Source organism: Vitis vinifera, chromosome 18 (assembly GCF_030704535.1).
Source record: "Vitis vinifera cultivar Pinot Noir 40024 chromosome 18, ASM3070453v1".
In the NCBI taxonomy this organism is placed as follows: domain Eukaryota; kingdom Viridiplantae; phylum Streptophyta; class Magnoliopsida; order Vitales; family Vitaceae; genus Vitis; species Vitis vinifera.
In genome coordinates, this window is record NC_081822.1 from 15,535,778 (window position 1) to 15,555,840 (window position 20,063).

At 40.9% G+C, this 20,063-nt stretch overlaps 1 pseudogene; it reads left to right on the forward strand.

The window, feature by feature from the left end:
* The first annotated feature begins 2,815 nt into the window (after positions 1-2,815).
* Positions 2,816-20,063, forward strand: part of LOC132253096 (uncharacterized) — a 174,641-nt pseudogene continuing 157,393 nt past the window's right edge.

Consider the following 20,063-nt stretch of genomic DNA (forward strand, 5'->3'; position numbering starts at 1 on the left):
CTGAGATTTCCAATTTGCATAAGAGCCAGAGCATAGCTATCCTATCTTTGAGAAACTTGTTTTTACACCCTTTCAGTTTAGTGTTTAATGTTAGCTTAGATTAGTTTAAATCTTTCTAAAACATTTACATCTTCTTTTAAAGCTAACATCCATAAGAAAATCACCTATTTTCCTAATTTGAATATCACTAGTGTTTGCTAAAAACCCTTCCCAGTGAACGATCCTAAAACCACTATGCTATAGTAGCTTGGCTACTTTAGTAATAGTATTTAAGGTATAAATTTTGTTGATACGCCTTTAAAGCTAAGCTACCATGAGTCGCATCATAAACCTTTAGTTCCTTGGAGCTAAGGTTGCCGGGAAAGGTTCCAAGTGCAAGAATGCAAAGCTTTGTGGTTTCAGCCATTAATGAAGAGGAAGTGAAATCCTTTAGTGATTTATATGTTTTTAGTTAACTTAAAACACCTTAGAGTCACCTGGGCCAACACTTGGTAAGGCAAGTGATCTCCGTCCATGGAGATGCACTAGTTTACCCCTTGCGAGCCTCTGGGAGGTGACTTGAAGGTAGGATTTTCTAGAATTGCCAACACTTGGTAAGCTTTTGGACTCCAAGGAGACATCCATTAGTTATCTCTTGCGAGCTTTTGAAGGGAAGTCCAAGGTTAAAGATCATCTTGAATGGTAAGTGCTCGTGAGAGGCATGAACCATTGCAAGTTGCATCAGTGAGAGGGAATTAAAGCTGAAATCCAATTAAAGGATGTATATGTACAACACCGGTTAGAGAATTGACTATATGTTGATTCTCTCACGTGAGGAAATGAACCAACTGACTTGAGCTATGTCTTTTGCATGAGGAACCTCCCCAGTGAACCTGACTCTCCAAGGAATGTTTTTCTTCCTAAGTAATTTCCATTACTTGTTTTTCCGTTAGCTTAAATCTAAATCTTTCTAAACCAAAGTTTGTGTTTTATTTCTTGAGCTAACCTTGAAATGAAAAAGCACCAATTCACTTTGAATTGGTATCATTTGTAATTTGGAAACCCTTCCCAGTGAACGATCCTAGAGCCGCTATACTATAGTAGCTTTTTCTTTACTACCCTAGTATATGGTGTAATAGGTTATAAATTTTGTTGATTACTCCCTCAATCAAAGAGCACCAGCTGGACACGAATCAGCTGGCACACCGACTGAGCATGAATCAAAATGGCGCCGTTGCCGGGGAAGGTGTCAAGTTTATAGTGATACTATTTCAGAGCACTTGTGATTTTCATCACAAGTTTGGTAACGTTTCTTTCACTTTACTAATTCTCATTCTTTCTTTACTAATTCATAATTCAAAGTTATCTTTTAAATTCAGCTTAGTTTAATTTTGTTTTTTTTTTGTAGCCCTGTTTTCTTTTGTTGTCCTTTATTTTCATTTTAGTTACAGATAGATACTAGTTGTGTATGCCAAATTGAATACGAGACAGTGGAGGAAGGCTGGTTAAGTGTGATACACCTCATAACAAAGAATTTGAATTGAGCTTGAATATAATGGAAACTACACCTGAAGATCAGCATAGTCACCAAGGTCGTCAAGACAATCTCAATGAGTTCAGATCAATGAGGGACCACATGCATCCACCTCGTATGAGTGCACCATCATGTATAGTGCCCCCTACAGAGCAGCTAGTGATTAGACCGTATCTTGTTCCACTTCTACCAACTTTCCATGGGATGGAAAGTGAGAATCCCTATGCACATATCAAGGAATTTGAAGATGTTTGTAATACATTCCAAGAGGGAGGAACTTCAATTGATTTGATGAGGCTTAAGTTATTTCCTTTTACTTTAAAGGATAAGGCCAAAATTTGGCTTAATTCTTTAAGGCCAAGGAGTATCCACACTTGGACTGACTTACAAGCTGAATTCCTCAAGAAATTTTTTCCCACTCATAGAACAAATGGCTTGAAAAGGCAAATTTCAAATTTCTCAGCTAAAGAGAATGAGAAATTCTATGAGTGTTGGGAAAGATATATGGAAGCTATAAATGCTTGCCCTCACCATGGCTTTGATACTTGGCTATTGGTGAGCTATTTTTATGATGGGATGTCTTCCTCAATGAAGCAACTCCTCGAGACAATGTGTGGAGGAGATTTCATGAGCAAAAATCCGGAGGAAGCTATGGATTTCTTGAACTATGTAGCTGAAGTTTCAAGGGGATGGGATGAACCAACCAAAGGAGAAGTGGGGAAGATGAAGTCTCAACTGAGTGCTTTTAATGCTAAGGCTGGGATGTATACCTTGAAAGAATATGATGATATGAAAGCAAAATTGGCAGCTGTGACAAGAAGATTAGAGGAGCTGGAACTGAAAAAAATGCATGAAGTGCAAGCTGTTGCTGAAGCACCAGTGCAAGTGAAGCTTTGTCCCAATTGTCAATCATATGAACATTTGGTGGAGGAATGCCCTGCAATTTCAGCTGAAAGGGAAATGTTTAGAGATCAAGCAACTGTTGTTGGACAATTCAAGCCCAATAACAATGCGCCTTATGGAAATACTTACAACTCAAGTTGGAGGAATCATCCAAATTTCTCATGGAAGGCCAGAGCAACTCAATACCAACAGCCGGATCAACCATCTCAACAATCTTCAAGTCTTGAACAAGCAATAGCAAATCTCAGCAAGGTAGTGGGAGATTTTGTTGGAAACCAAGAAGCCATCAATGCTCAAATCAATCAAAGAATTGACAGAGTGGAGAGTACTTTGAATAAAAGGATGGATGGAATGCAAAATGATATGTCCCAAAAGTTTGATAATATCCAATACTCAATTTCAAGGCTCACAAATTTGAATACAGTGCAAGAAAAGGAAAGATTTCCTTCTCAACCCCACCAAAACCCCAAGGGTGTCCATGAAGTGGAGGTTCAAGAGGGAGAATCATCACAGATGAAAGATGTCAAAGCCTTGATCACTCTAAGGAGTGGTAAAAAAATTGAGAAGCCAACACCCAAGCCACATGTTGAGAAAGAAGAAGAGATAAAGAAAGGAAATGAGATGGAAGATAAAGAGAAGGAGATCAGTGAAGAAAAGAAGGACTCTGATTCAACAATGAATGCAATTCTAGAGAAGGAACTTCTGAAAGAAGAAATGCTGAAGAAGTCAACTTCTCCACCTTTTCCTCAAGCATTACGTGGGAAAAAAGGGATTAGAAATGCAGTTGAAATCCTTGAAGTATTGAGACAAGTGAAAGTCAATATCCCATTGCTGGATATGATTAAACAAGTTCCAACATATGCAAAATTCCTAAAGGACTTATGTACTATCAAAAGAGGGTTGACTGTAAACAAGAAAGCCTTCTTGACTGAGCAAGTAAGTGCAATCTTACAATGTAAGTCTCCATTGAAGTACAAAGATCCGGGAAGTCCTACCATTTCAGTCATGATTGGAGGAAAGGTAGTGGAGAAAGCTTTGTTAGACTTGGGAGCAAGTGTGAATTTGCTTCCATACTCTGTCTACAAGCAATTGGGACTTGGTGAGTTGAAGCCAACGGCAATCACTCTATCTCTAGCAGATAGATCAGTAAAAATTCCAAGGGGGGTAATTGAGGATGTCTTGGTTAAAGTTGATAATTTCTACTATCCGGTAGATTTTATTGTTCTTGATACAGATCCTACTGTAAAGGAAGCTAATTTAGTTCCTATCATCCTTGGAAGGCCATTCCTTGCTACCTCAAATGCAATCATCAACTGTAGGAATGGGCTCATGCAAATCACTTTTGCCAACATGACACTTGATCTCAATATCTTCTATATGTCTAAAAAGCAAACCACTCCGGAAGAAGAAGAGGGTCCAGAAGAGGTGTGCATCATTGACACTTTGGTAGAGGAGCACTGTAATCAGAATATGCAGGACAAGCTGAACTCAAGTCTTGTGGATTTTGAGGAAGGTTTGTCTGAACCCCCTAATGTGCTTGCTACTCTACAAAGTTGGAGAAACATAGAAGAGATTCTACCTTTGTTCAATAAAGAAGAAGAGGCAGATGCTGAAAAAGAAACTCCAAAACTCAATCTGAAGCCTCTAGCTGTGGAGCTGAAATATACATACCTTGAGGAAGATAATCAATGTCCTGTCGTAATATCTTCATCTCTGACCAGTCATCAAGAGAAGTCTTTCCTGGAAGTTCTCAAAAGGTGTAAGAAGGCAATAGGATGGCAAATATCTAACTTGAAAGGCATTAGTCCTTTAGTTTGCACGCATCATATATATATGGAGGAGGAAGCAAAGCCAATTCGTCAACTTCAAAGAAGATTGAATCCTCATTTACAAGAGGTGGTGCGAGCTGAGGTGCTGAAGCTACTTCAAGCAGGCATTATTTACCCTATATCTCGTAGCCCTTGGGTGAGTCCTACTCAAGTGGTACCAAATAAGTCAGGGATTACTGTGGTTCAGAAAGAAAAGAGGGAGGAAATCAAAGGAAAGAAAAAGGGGAAAAGCATAGAGAAAGATGGCTATGATGTTAATGTACAAAGAGAACTACAGAGGATAGTCATCAAGGAAGAATTGATGAAGAAACACATGCCTCCACCTTTTCTCCAAGCTTTGTATGGGAAAATCATACAAACCAAGTCTCAAGTGAGGGATGCAAGCTTCATATGGGATCCGGCCAAGCTAAATCAGGATCAAATTTTTTGATGAACTTAGTCTTTTTAAAGACTAGCTAGTCCATATCTTTTTGTTTTGTTTTTTTTACTTGTTTTTAATTTTGATTTCAATGCTTTAATTTTGATTTCAATGTTTTAATTTTGATTTCAATACTTTAATTCTAATTTGTTTTGATGTAATATAGGTTTTTGGATGATCAAAATCAGGAGGAATTGCAAAAGAAATGAAGGAAAGTCGTTTGGAGCAAAAACGGAGCAAAAACAGAGCAAAAACAGGGCTCTGCGAGACTTCGCAGCCTAAGGAAATAAGCACTTTGCTGGCAAACCATTCTGCAACTCATTGGAATTCTCTGCGGAAATTTTCGCAGCTACGAAGTCGAGTTTGGCACACGAGTGCCACTTCGCAGCACAGGAGCCCCCATTTCGTAGCTGCGAAACGGCTACGAAGCTCCAAAGAGTGAAAATTTCCAATTTCGCAGCCAAAGCTCCATTCAGCAGGGTGTTTCGCAGTTGCGAAACCAACTTTTGGCACACGAGTGCCATTTCGCAGCACACTGAACCTCATTTCGCAGCTGCGAAATGGCTACAAAATTAAAAAAAAAAACGCAGCCAAAGCCCCATTTCGCAGGGAGTTTCGCGATTGCGAAATCACTTTTTGGCACACGAGTGCCATTTGGAAGCCCCGTACACTCATTTTGCAGCTGCAAAATGGCTGCGAAACCTCCACACCTTAAAATCCTTCAGCGCGCACACCATGAACAGACATGTCACAGCCGCACCCCCATTTCGGCAACTGTTGGACACAATTCGATCACTTAACGAAGTTCAAATTATGTATGCAATATCTCATTTCAAAGCTTGGGAAGTCAGGAGTCCATAGCTTCAAACGGTGCTCGATTTGGATTTGAAAAGGAAAAGTTATGGCCGTTTGAAGATGACTGTGCAAACCATGAGCGGAAATATCGCACCTCCATTTTGCTACTGTTGGACACATTTTTGAAGCAATTCCTGGAGTTCAAATTATGCATACCATATCTTGTTTCAAAGCTTGGGAAGTCAGGAGTCCAGCGCTTTAAACGGTATGCGATTTGGAGGTGAAATGAAGAAGTTATGGCCGTTTGAAGACGAGCATGCAAAGCTGAGCGGGAATTTCGCAGCCGAGACGCCATTTGGAAGGGTGTTTCGCAGCTGTGAAACCATTTTTTGGCACACGAGTGCCATTTTGCAGCACAGTTCCCCTCATTTCGAAGCTACGATACAACTGCGAAATCACCTTTGAGTTGCGAAATCACTTTTAAGCTGCGAAATGGGCTGGGAGAATTCCCCTCCTCTGCGAAATCCACCCCCCACTGCGAAATGATCTCCAAGCTTCAAAATGAATGCGAAATCACCTCCAAGCTTCGAAATGGCTACGAAATCATCTCCAAGCTTCAAAATGGCCTTCAAATTGTGAAATTGAGTTGCGAAATGGAGGAAGGTTTGCAAAAACACTTTGCAAAGCCAAGGGAAGTTGCTAAAATGCCAACAGAGCTCTACGACCATGCATCTGAAGAGGAGAGCCCCACGTACCCTAGGATCACACACACTAAGCCTCTCACTCCATTGTCACATTGAGGACAATGTTCAGCTTGGTTGGGGGGAGAGTTGAGGAAGTAAGTATTGTTAATAATGTTCAGCTATGGGCTCTGATGGTTTAAGGAGGTCAGAAATGGAGTGAGAGGCTTAGTGTGTGTGATCCCAGGGTGCGCGGGGCTCTCCTCTTCAGATGCATGGTCGCAGAGCTCTATTGGCATTTTAGCAACTTCCCTTGGCTTTGCAAAGTGTTTTTGCAAACCTTCCTCCATTTCGCAAGTCAATTTCGCAATTTGAAGGTCATTTTGAAGCTTGGAGATGATTTCGTAGCCATTTCGAAGCTTGGAGGTGATTTCGCATTCATTTTGAAGCTTGGAGATCATTTCGCAGTGGGGGGTGGATTTCGCAGAGGAAGGGAATTCTCGCAGCCCATTTCGTAGCTTAAAAGTGATTTCGCAACTCAAAGGTGATTTCGCAGCTGTATCGCAGCTTCGAAATGAGGGGAACTGTGCTGCAAAATGGCACTCGTGTGCCAAAAAGTGGTTTCGCAGCTACGAAACACCCTTCCAAATGGCGTCTCGGCTGCGAAATTCCCGCTCAGCTTTGCATGCTCGTCTTCAAACGACCATAACTTCTTCATTTCACCTCCAAATCGCATACCGTTTGAAGCGCTGGACTCCTAACTTCCCAAGATTTGAAACGAGATATGGTATACATAATTTGAGCTCCAGGAATTGCTTCAAAAATGTGTCCAACGGTAGCAAAATGGAGGTGCGATATTTCCGCTCATGGTTTGCACAGTCATCTTCAAACGGCCATAACTTTTCCTTTTCAAATCCAAATTGAGCACCGTTTGAAGATATGGACTCCTGACTTCCCAAGCTTTGAAAGAGATATTGCATGCATAATTTAAACTTCGGAAAGTGATCGAATTGTGTCCAACAGTTGCTGAAATGGGGGTGCGGCAGTGACATGTCTGTTCATGGTGTGCGCGCTGAAGGATTTTAAGGTGTGGAGGTTTCGCAGCCATTTCGCAGCTGCGAAATGAGTGTATGGGGCTTCCAAATGGCACTCGTGTGCCAAAAAGTGATTTCGCAGTCGCGAAACTCCCTGCAAAATGGGGCTTTGGCTGCATTTTTTTTTTTTTTTATTTCGCAGCCATTTCGCAGCTGCGAAATGAGGTTCACTGTGCTGCGAAATGGCACTCATGTGCCAAAAGTTGGTTTCGCAACTGCGAAACACCCTGCGGAATGGAGCTTTGGCTGCGAAATTGGAAATTTTCACTCTTTGGAGCTTCGCAGCCGTTTCGCAGCTACCAAAATGGGGGCTCCTGTGCTGCGAAGTGGCACTCGTGTGCCAAACTCGACTTCGTAGCTGCGAAAATTTCCACAGAGAATTCTAATGAGTTGCGGAATGGTTTGGCAGCAAAGTGCTTATTTCCTTAGGCTGCGAAGTCTCGCAAAGCCCTGTTTTTGCTCTGTTTTTGCTCCGTTTTTGCTCCAAACGACTTTCCTTCATTTCTTTTGCAATTCTTCCTGATTTTGATCATCCAAAAACCTATATTACATCAAAACAAATTAGAATTAAAGTATTGAAATCAAAATTAAAACATTGAAATCAAAATTAAAGCATTGAAATCAAAATTAAAAACAAGTAAAAAAAACAAAACAAAAAGATATGGACTAGCTAGTCTTTAAAAAGACTAAGTTCATCAAAAAATTTGATCCTGATTTAGCTTGCCCGGATCCCATATGAAGCTTGCATTCCTCACTTGAGACTTGGTTTGTATGATTTTCCCATACAAAGCTTGGAGAAAAGGTGGAGGTATGTGTTTCTTCATCAATTCTTCCTTGATGACTATCCTCTGTAGTTCTCTTTGTACATTAACATCATAGCCATCTTTCTCTATGCTTTTCCCATTTTTCTTTCCTTTGATTTCCTCCCTCTTTTCTTTCTGAACCACAGTAATCCCTGACTTCTTTGGTACCACTTGAGTAGGACTCACCCAAGGGTTATGAGATATAGGGTAAATAATGCCTGCTTGAAGTAGCTTCAGCATCTCAGCTTGCACCACCTCTTGTAAATGAGGATTCAATCTTCTTTGAAGTTGACAAATTGGCTTTGCTTCCTCCTCCATATATATATGATGCGTGCAAACTAAAGGACTAATGCCTTTCAAGTCAGATATTTGCCATCCTATTGCCTTCTTACACCTTTTGAGAACTTCCAGGAAAGACTTCTCTTGATGACTGGTCAGAGATGAAGATATTACGACAGGACATTGATTATCTTCCTCAAGGTACGTATATTTCAGCTCCACAGCTAGAGGCTTCAGATTGAGTTTTGGAGTTTCTTTTTCAGCATCTGCCTCTTCTTCTTTATTGAACAAAGGTAGAATCTCTTCTATCTTTCTCCAACTTTGTAGAGTAGCAAGCACATTAAGGGGTTCAGACAAACCTTCCTCAAAATCCACAAGACTTGAGTTCAGCTTGTCCTGCATATTCTGATTACAGTGCTCCTCTACCAAAGTGTCAATGATGCACACCTCTTCTGGACCCTCTTCTTCTTCCGGAGTGGTTTGCTTTTTAGACATATAGAAGATATTGAAATCAAGTGTCATGTTGCCAAAAGTGAGTTGCATGAGCCCATTCCTACAGTTGATGATTGCATTTGAGGTAGCAAGGAATGGCCTTCCAAGGATGATAGGAACTAAATTAGCTTCCTTTACAGTAGGATCTGTATCAAGAACAATAAAATCTACCGGATAGTAGAAATTATCAACTTTAACCAAGACATCCTCAATTACCCCCCTTGGAATTTTTACTGATCTATCTGCTAGAGATAGAGTGATTGTCGTTGGCTTCAACTCACCAAGTCCCAATTGCTTGTAGACAGAGTATGGAAGCAAATTCACACTTGCTCCCAAGTCTAACAAAGCTTTCTCCACTACCTTTCCTCCAATCATGACTGAAATGGTAGCACTTCCCGGATCTTTGTACTTCAATGGAGACTTACATTGTAAGATTGCACTTACTTGCTCAGTCAAGAAGGCTTTCTTGTTTACAGTCAACCCTCTTTTGATAGTACATAAGTCCTTTAGGAATTTTGCATATGTTGGAACTTGTTTAATCATATCCAGCAATGGGATATTGAATTTCACTTGTCTCAATACTTCAAGGATTTCAGCTGCATTTCTAATCCCCTTTTTCCCACGTAATGCTTGAGGAAAAGGTGGAGAAGTTGACTTCTTCAGCATTTCTTCTTTCAGAAGTTCCTTCTCTGGAATTGCATTCATTGTTGAATCAGAGTCCTTCTTTTCTTCACTGATCTCCTTCTCTTTATCTTCCATCTCATCCCCTTTCTTTATCTCTTCTTCTTTCTCAACATGTGGCTTGGGTGTTGGCTTCTCAATTTTTTTACCACTCCTTAGAGTGATCAAGGCTTTGACATCTTTCATCTGTGATGATTCTCCCTCTTGAACCTCCACTTCATGGACACCCTTGGGGTTTTGGTGTGGTTGAGAAGGAAATCTTCCCTTTTCTTGCACTGTATTCAAATTTGTGAGCCTTGAAATTGAGTATTGGATATTATCAAACTTTTGGGACATATCATTTTGCATTCCATCCATCCTTTTATTCAAAGTACTCTCCACTCTGTCAATTCTTTGATTGATTTGAGCATTGATGGCTTCTTGGTTTCCAACAAAATCTCCCACTACCTTGCTGAGATTTGCTATTGCTTGTTCAAGACTTGAAGATTGTTGAGATGGTTGATCCGGCTGTTGGTACTGAGTTGCTCTGGCCTTCCATGAGAAATTTGGATGATTCCTCCAACTTGAGTTGTAAGTATTTCCATAAGGCGCATTGTTATTGGGCTTGAATTGTCCAACAACATTTGCTTGATCTCTAAACATTTCCCTTTCAGCTGAAATTGCAGGGCATTCCTCCACCAAATGTTCATATGATTGACAATTGGGACAAAGCTTCACTTGCACTGGTGCTTCAGCAACAGCTTGCACTTCATGCATTTTTTTCAGTTCCAGCTCCTCCAATCTTCTTGTCACAGCTGCCAATCTTGCTTTCATATCATCATATTCTTTCAAGGTATACATCCCAGCCTTAGCATTAAAAGCACTCAGTTGAGACTTCATCTTCCCCACTTCTCCTTTGGTTGGTTCATCCCATCCCCTTGAAACTTCAGCTACATAGTTCAAGAAATCCATAGCTTCCTCCGGATTTTTGCTCATGAAATCTCCTCCACACATTGTCTCGAGGAGTTGCTTCATTGAGGAAGACATCCCATCATAAAAATAGCTCACCAATAGCCAAGTATCAAAGCCATGGTGAGGGCAAGCATTTATAGCTTCCATATATCTTTCCCAACACTCATAGAATTTCTCATTCTCTTTAGCTGAGAAATTTGAAATTTGCCTTTTCAAGCCATTTGTTCTATGAGTGGGAAAAAATTTCTTGAGGAATTCAGCTTGTAAGTCAGTCCAAGTGCGGATACTCCTTGGTCTTAAAGAATTAAGCCAAATTTTGGCCTTATCCTTTAAAGTAAAAGGAAATAACTTAAGCCTCATCAAATCAATTGAAGCTCCTCCCTCTTGGAATGTATTACAAACATCTTCAAATTCCTTGATATGTGCGTAGGGATTCTCACTTTCCATCCCATGGAAAGTTGGTAGAAGTGGAACAAGATACGGTCTGATCACTAGCTGCTCTGTAGGGGGCACTATACATGATGGTGCACTCATACGAGGTGGATGCATGCGGTCCCTCATTGATCTGAATTCATTGAGATTGTCTTAACGACCTTGGTGACTATGCTGATCTTCAAGTGTAGTTTCCATGATATTCAAGCTCAATTCAAATTCTTTGTTATGAGGTGTATCACACTTAACCAGCCTTCCTCCACTGTCTCGTATCCAATTTAGCATACACAACTAGTATCTATCTGTAACTAAAATGAAAATAAAGGACAACAAAAGAAAACAGGGCTACAAAAAAAAAACAAAATTAAACTAAGCTGAATTTAAAAGATAACTTTGAATTATGAATTAGTAAAGAAAGAATGAGAATTAGTAAAGTGAAAGAAACGTTACCAAACTTGTGATGAAAATCACAAGTGCTCTGAAATAGTATCACTATAAACTTGACACCTTCCCCGGCAACGGCGCCATTTTGATTCATGCCCAGTCGGTGTGCCAGCTGATTCGTGTCCAGCTGGTGCTCCTTGATTGAGGGAGTAATCAATAAAATTTATAACCTATTACACCATATACTAGGGTAGCAAAGAAAAAGCTACTATAGTATAGCGGCTCTGGGATCGTTCACTGGGAAGGGTTTCCAAATTACAAATGATACCAATTCAAAGTACCCTAGGGTGATATCAACAAGATGCCAATTCCAAATCCTAACTAATTGGCGGCACCATCAAAGTACAAGCACCATCCTACAATACTAGCAATAGAAACAAACTGCTCATCAGGGAAATCGTCATCAATCGATCTATAATCGAATACCGGTAACGAAGGTAAGTGATCTACAATAATGCTACCCTTTACTAATTTCTTCCTAACATACTAAATATCAAACTATGTCAATAGTACCAACCATCTCATGAGCATACTAGTCAGAACAGGTCTGTTGAACAAATATCTTAATGGATCCAATCGCAAAACCAAGCATATGGAGTACTCTGTCATGTAGTGCCTCAGTCTCCTGGTGCCCTAAACTAGTGCCAAGCAAAGATGCTCAATCATAATGTATTTGCACTCATACTAAAGCATTCTCTTACGCATGTAGTAAATGGCTCGCTCTTTCCCTAAATCATCGAGCTCAGCTAACATGCACCCTAAGGTCATGTCTGAAACTGAAAAATATAGGAGCGGAGGGTGCCTCAGTGTGGGAGGCACTAAAACTGGAGGAGAAAGGAGACACTCCTTAATCTTCTCAAAAGCGTGCTGGCAATCATCATTCCAAACTATAGGCCGGTTCTTCATCAGAAGACGAAAGATAGGGAGTGTATATGTTTGTTAATCTAGCAATGAAATGACTGATGTATTGTAATTTGCCTAGAAAGCCTTTTATATATCTCTCTCTCTCTCAGTCCTCGGACCAGGCATGTCAAGTATGGCTTTGATCTTCTCCGAATCAACCTCTATACCACGCTCGCTAATGATATGCCCCAGCAACTTCCTAAAAGTTACCCCAAAGATGCACTTCTTAGGATTTAATCGCAATCTGAACAGTCTGATCCTCTCAAACAATCTCTATAAGGCTACTAGGTGATCTACCTTGTCTCAGGATTTCACAATCATGTCGTCCACGCATACCTCAACATCTTTTACATCATGTCATGGAACAGAGTAGTAGTAGCTCTCTGATACGTGGCTCCTACATTCTTCAACCCAAATAGCATTACCCTATAAAAATAAGTATCCCACTTAGTGATGAAAGATGTCTTCTCCATATCCTTTGGAGCCATCAAAATCTGATCATACCTAAAAAACCCATCCATAAATGATAACATAGAATGCCCTGTAGAGCTATCAACTAACATATTGATGTGTGGAATGGAAAAATCATCCTTAGGACTGGCCTTGTTAAGATCCCTAAAATTGACACAAACCTAACCTTGTCGTCCTTCTTAAGAACGAGAATGACATTAGCCAGCCACTTAGGATACTCGACTACAGATAAGAAACTAACACTAAGTTGTTTCTGAGTCTCCTCCTTAACTTATAAACTCCATCGAGGGTGCAGTCTTCTCAATTTCTACTTAACTAGTTTAGCATGTGGTAGAATGGGCAAGTGATGTTGAACTATAGAAGGGTCAAGCCCTAGCATGTCCTCATATGACCACACAAATACATCTAGGTATGACCTAATTAGGTTAATCAGTCTTCTCCTCTCATCAAGAGATAAGGAAGAACCAATCTTAAGCTCCCTAAGCTGATCAAAGGTTCCGAAATCCATTGACTCGGTGCTACCAGAAACGGGTGTAACTTTTCTTTCTTCTAAGTCTGAATCACAATCTGACTGACCACTCAGTGGGCCATCTGGGTTTCTCACATCATCAATATCATGTATCTGTGTTGTGGGTGCCTGAGGTGCAATAAAAGGGAATTGTTGTGACACAGGTAAGTACTCGAAAATGCTCATATCATTACTATTTCCTTCAGACATAACATCATAGCAAGTGACAAACCTGGACATAGAGTCAAAAGAAAGAGGTGGATCCATAGGATCAAATGCTTTCTCAATAGAAGTAAAATCTGGGGTAATAACATCAGTAATAAAGTCATCTCCATCCATCTCAAGCATAGAAACTCCAAACAGATCAAAAGCAGAATGAGGCCCGTGGGGAGCTATGTCAAGAATATGACCTATGCCTATCATGTCCATCTCGTCAGTGTAGGCATCATCAAGGTTCCCTCCACCGGTTACACCTCCGGAATCCACGAGCAATCCATAATCAAATATCTCATCCAGGAAACACATAGAGAACATGTTGGCCTGACTCATTGACTAGGGTGCAACTATCACAGCATCGGATTCCTCGGTGATCCCAGAACAAAAATGCATCTGACCCTATGCCTATTGGATATCCTGAGTCTCCACTGTCTATGAATTATGGTCAATCCCCTTCATGGGGGACATGCTCTGAACCTCTAATAAAGTAGTCAGCCAAGCGGAAAGTATACGGCTGAAGGGGATAATCAAATGGAATGCTAAACAAATGAGCCCTTACCCTGTCCATGCGCAGTCGCGCCATGTGACATGCATCTTCCTCTATAGGAGTGTAACCCAAACTGTAGGGCATGTCATGATTAATTGTGAATGCAAAATCAAGTGGCCCCTCTTAGCGATGACCCAATCCCAAGCCAGGTAAGTAGGACATGCCTCTCATCATGCTAAGCACTAAGGTGCTGCTGTACTGATGAAATGACACAGGCACCATGTCTCTACTGTCATCCTCTAAGCTGACTACCTGAACCTCATCAAATGTGAACCTAGTCAAATGCAATTCATCATTACTGTGGCTAATCTTCAATACGGGCTCAGAGGAAGGGATGACATGTTTGTCAGACTATGTCAAGATGACTCGTCCCTCATGTATGAACTTTACCTTCTGGTGAAGGGAAGATGGTATGGTGCCAGCCTCATGAATCCAAGGACAGTCAAGAAATAGATTGAAGGATGACTGGCTGGAACAGCACGGAGTATCTGACTGACCCAATCATAATGTGTGCAGTAAGTGTACCCATAACACTCCTCTGAGTCCCATCATAAGCTTTAACAGTCTGTGTAGAAGGTCCAAAATCAGATGGGGAAAAACCAAGAGCAATGATTGTAACCAATGGATAAACATTCAAGGCAGAGTCGTTGTCCAGCAGGACTGACGACACTCAATGGCCTAAACATGCAACACTGATTTACAAGGGACAAACGTGATCTGATCCTTCTAGGAGCAAGTCATCATTAGAGAACACAATACATGTGGCTCTATCAGTTGTCAAAATGTGTATGAGCTCATTTAGATAGTAGAGATGTCAATCCAAATCTAGTTGAGGGCTCTGTGCGTACTAGATGAGACCAAAAGGCTCCAAATGGATAGGCGAGGGCTGCATAGTGCACAACTGGTGCAAAATCTCGTCATCCTCTATCTGAAGCTCCTCTCTGGTGGTTGTACCAACAAATGGCCTGCCAACGGGTAGAGGTTGGGCTACTCTCTCACTCCGTGTAACTATCTGAACATCTCTATGAGTGAGCCCGTACCCCTTAGGGAATAGAATGAAAGGCGTCATGGGTCGCATATGCTGCAAATACACTAGTGATACTGAAGGCTTTCTAGGAATCCCGTCTAGGGTCAATCTGAATGGCCTGGGGATGTGCTAGTCAGAGCTATGTCCAATGAAGTCTGAATCCCCATACAAACTAATTGACTGAGGAGCCTCTCCATCTCATCCCATCATAAATATCTTATCTCCTACGGACTTAATCAAATGTACCCCTTATGGAGGTTGAGGTACGACTCTAGTATCGTGAGTGGGGAGCAGGTCTGTGGTCACACCAAGTCATCCCAAATCAACTAGGCCCTAATCAATCAGATCTTCAATAGCATGTCTCAAAGTTACACAATTGTCTGTGTCATAACCTACCTTCCGGTGGTAGGCACAATGAAGATCTGCTCAATATCCCGATGGGGCCAACTGTAACGGTGGTCTAGGCTGTAATGGAGCAATCAGTCTTCCTTCAATTAACCTTTGAAAGGCTCGGCTCAATGGTATCCCAAGCTGTGAGAATTGTCTAACAAACCTCGATGGAGGCGATGCTCTATACTGATGATGGAACTGCATAGGTGGCCTTTGAGTTGCTTAAGTGGCGTATAATGGCTACGGTGGTAGGTGTAGATAAGCAGGCCTTACTGGCTTGGTGGGGACAATTGGCCTATACTGATTATGTTGTACTGTAGGATAAAGATTATCTAAAAACTATCTCTGAGTGTGAGGGCTTCGTGAAGACCTATGGCCCATCATGCCAATAATACCAACATTTGATGGTCTGGGGCCTCACTCGAGTTTCTTCCCGTTTGAGTCTGAAGAGGAAGAGTATGCCCATAATCCCTTGGGTATACCGTCCTCGATGCCATAGAGAGCTTGTACCAATGAGCCAAAATCTGTCTTAGGAAAACCCATGAGATGTATGGCAAGCCAGGGCTAAAGGCTGCACACATAATCATACTGATCTGATCTCGCTCTAAAGGTCTGTCAATAATTTGCGATATCTTCTCCCTCTATCGGGATATGAATGAGGTAACTGACTCATCTGACCTCTATCTAAGGGCCTCCAATTCTTTTCATGATACATCCACTACTGTGTTAAAGGAGTACTATCTAAGGAGTTCCTATGCTAAATCACTCTAGGTCCTACGCTGTGAGGGGTCTAATGAAGCAAACCAACGTTATGCGGCACCACTCAGTGATAGGGGAAACGACATAATCATCTATGCCTCATCTAGTCTATGCTCATGCATAATAGCATTGTACAATTACAAATGGATACAGGAGCACACTATCCCCGTGTATCTCAATATCCGACATATGGAACTCAACAGGCAATGCTACAATTGGAAAATCATCATACCCATCCCAACTCATAACTCCATTTGAAACATGCAACAACCTCATCATCTGCTCAATCCTATCAATGCGGGTCTGAGTATCATTTGTAACCTACACAAGTGCTACAACAGAATGTGGCGTAGTCTCAGTCTACCCATGTAGAACAAATGCCCTAGCCTATGGAGCTGACTAAACTGGTGGTGGTGGAGACGAAGGAACCATGTGGTCTTGTTGTATGGTATGACCAAATAGTGGCAATGGTGGTATAGTAGAATCATGTGGGGTGTTCCCTTGAATTGGCACTGGCTAGGCCTAGTGCCCATTAATCCTTTGTCCTAATCCTAAGAAAGCGTCTCTGAGCGACGCTATAATGTCTGTGATCTAGGCTAGCTGGTCAACAGTAGCATACTGGGGGTTTATATCCCTATGAAATGATGGCTATCCTATCTGGCTGTATTGATTTGACCTTGTCACAAGTTTACCTCCGATCTTGATCCAAGATCCAGAACCCAAGTCGTATCCTTAATTAACAATCCTGGAAATGAAAGGAAGGGTATCAGCCCTCATGACTATCAAACTTGAAATCAAACCACTAATGTAATCCCACAACTAAATCCTCTGAGAGAATGAAATGTCATGTGATGCCAAAAGCTAAACTAATACATGGCCCCATGTGCGGGGACAGAACTCTAACATGACAATATCCTAATGGTAAAGTAGCTTTATAACTAATGACAGGTGAAAACACAACCTAAAGACTAGACGACCGCACCCACATGGGATACACAACCTAGGATCATAACCAACAAACAAAGTGGCACACTGGCTATGCATGTATCCATGAAATCCAGCTCAAGGTTATACAAGTCTTCATTGCTCGGATATTCGTCATCTCCATAGTGCTCCCAAACATTGATATAACGCCTACGCTAGACCCTACTCCAAGCCTCTGTCTTGGATAAAGGAAAACAATTAGGAATGATTCCCATACAACTTAAGAAACCAGTGAGAGACAATTGACTAAGACTAGAAACCCTGATGTAAAAAGATACATGTGCGCTCCACAAAGACAAGCAGCAAGCAGTCATGTAAGAGATAATGAGTCATGCAGTAAACAGTCATGCATAAAGAGCTGGCCTACCACAAAATGTACACACAAACTAATCATCCTATGTCTATCATGAACCATAAGACCAAGCACTACCAACAATAAGTGAACATGCTACAACCAATCAGCTGAACGCATAGGCAACAACAAACCACATGTGTAAGCCAAATGCCAACCAAGTAAGTGATCATCAGTCATCCAAATAGCCCAAAAGTCCACTGGTCAATGAACCATGTGCTCTAATATATCAAACTCAAGTTCAAGTTTGATCCTCTTATCAAACCAGAGATTCTAGGTTCTATCCCTAATGGAGTTGCCAATTTGTGGACCCTGTCCAATCCACTGACCGATGTGACTCGTGATTAAAAAAAATAAGTGGAGAAAAAGTATGGTTTTCGAGTTATGGAAAATCTGTCCCCGATGAGGAATGATTTTGTTTGGAGTCGTCATTTACTTTTTATTTTTATTTTTGAAATAAGGAAAATTAAGTAAGAACAAAAACCCTTCAATGACTCCAGTTAAAAAAAAAAAACAGTATGCGAAACTTAATTTATGGGTCTAGGGATTAGGTTACCTATTAGGAAGGTACCTCATGCGAAGTAACACCCCTCTAAGCCCGTAGTTCGGTCTCTACTAGTGAATTGGGTACATTGGAGCATATGGGTCAAAGATCAGTCAATCCCCCCAGGCTACATGGATGACAAGACTCATACAATCCTAGTTGGTATTCGACACGCATAAGAGATCGACAATCAGAACAATGATGCATACCTAAGGTCCCTACCCATGTGCTACGAAAAAGGATGAGTCAATAAGCACAAGCACACAACATATGCAACCACCAAATCTACTAAAATTTAATCGTATTTCTACTTGAATTAAGAGAATTTTTAGCCATGAACCAACCCTATATATGTAACCTCTAATCTCTAGCAAACGGCCACCAAAGTGCAGCCATGAAACTTCATTACGTGGCTAAAACTTAGCTATTCCAATTCCATTGATTTTCAGTTGGGAATTAACATCTTTTCCATTTGAATTTCATCTACTAACAACCACAAATTTCATAACTCTCCATAAAAGAATTCAGCTACCAAAGATAAATTATATGTTGGCCTTAAGGGTGGTCGTGGGTGCCTAGTGGTAGTGAGGAGGCCATGGGTGAGTTGTGGTAAGATGCGGGCTGCATGAGGTGGCTTTGGATGAGCTGTGGAGGCCATGGGTGAGCTATGACGTGTGCAAGATGCATGTGGGTGAGCGTGTGAGGGTGAGGTGTGCATGGGATTAGTTTACTTATCGGGAAGGTACCTCATGCAAGGTAGCACCCCTCTAGGCCCAGAACTCAGTCTCTACTAATGAACTGGGTATATGGGAGCATATGGGTCAAAGATCAAACAAACCTTGAGCTAAACAAATGACATGAATCACATAGACTCGCCTAGTATTTAGCATGCACATACCCTCAACAAGTCAAAATCATAGTGCATACCTAAGATCCCCAGCCAAGTGTTGCATAAGAGGTTAGTCAATAAGCTCAAATGCACAACAAGTATACATAGCAATCATGCGCCAAGCATTCATGTGAATTTCATTATCCAAAGCCGAAGTGCATACCTGTGGTCCCTGATGCGACTCATGGTAGCTTAGCTTTAAAGGCGTATCAACAAAATTTATACCTTAAATACTATTACTAAAGTAGCTAAGCTACTATAGCATAGTGGTTCTAGGATCGTTCACTGGGAAGGGTTTTCGCAAACACTAGTGATATTCAAATTAGGAAAATAGGTGATTTTCTTATGGATGTTAGCTTTAAAAGAAGATGTAAATGTTTTAGAAAGATTTAAACTAATCTAAGCTAACATTAAACACTAAAATGAAAGGGTGTAAAAACAAGTTTCTCAAAGATAGGATAGCTATGCTCTGGCTCTTATGCAAATTGGAAATCTCAGGATAGGCTCCTCGCGTTGGGGTTGCAACTATGGTGATGCTTGCTTCCCGAACCGGTATGGATTTAGCAAATCAAGTTTTAATCCTTTAAAATGGCAAAACAGATGGTAGTGAATTTCATCAATGGTTATTCACCTTAGACTTCCTTTGAATGGCTCGTAAGAGATAACTAATGGTCTAAAGCCAAAAGCTTACCAAATATTGGCAACTCAAAGTCATTCCAGGTGATAAACTCACCTTTCAATGGCCATTGAAATTGGTTCTAACGGATTAATGAAAAACTTGGAATTGAAAACCTCACCTTCCAATAGCTCGTAGGAGATAACTAATGGATAGAAATCCAAAAGCTTATCAAGTATTGGTCGTTGGAAGTTGTCCAAAGGAAATAAAAACCAAACTTTGCATTAATGAACTTTTAATGAAAAACGACTACCTTACCTTCCAGGTGCGAGAAATTTCCATGGGATTGCATCCAAGTCATCACATAACATCCATACTTTGAGAAACTAAAAGTTTTAGCCAATCATCCTCCGGGAAAACATCCTCAGAGGTTGTTTGGCTTCCAAGAAAATAAAATAGTAAAGAGAAAAGAGAAATGAGAGAGCTCTGTATATTACCTAAGTGTAAAACGTAACATATATTATATCTTCCAAGAGGTGATTT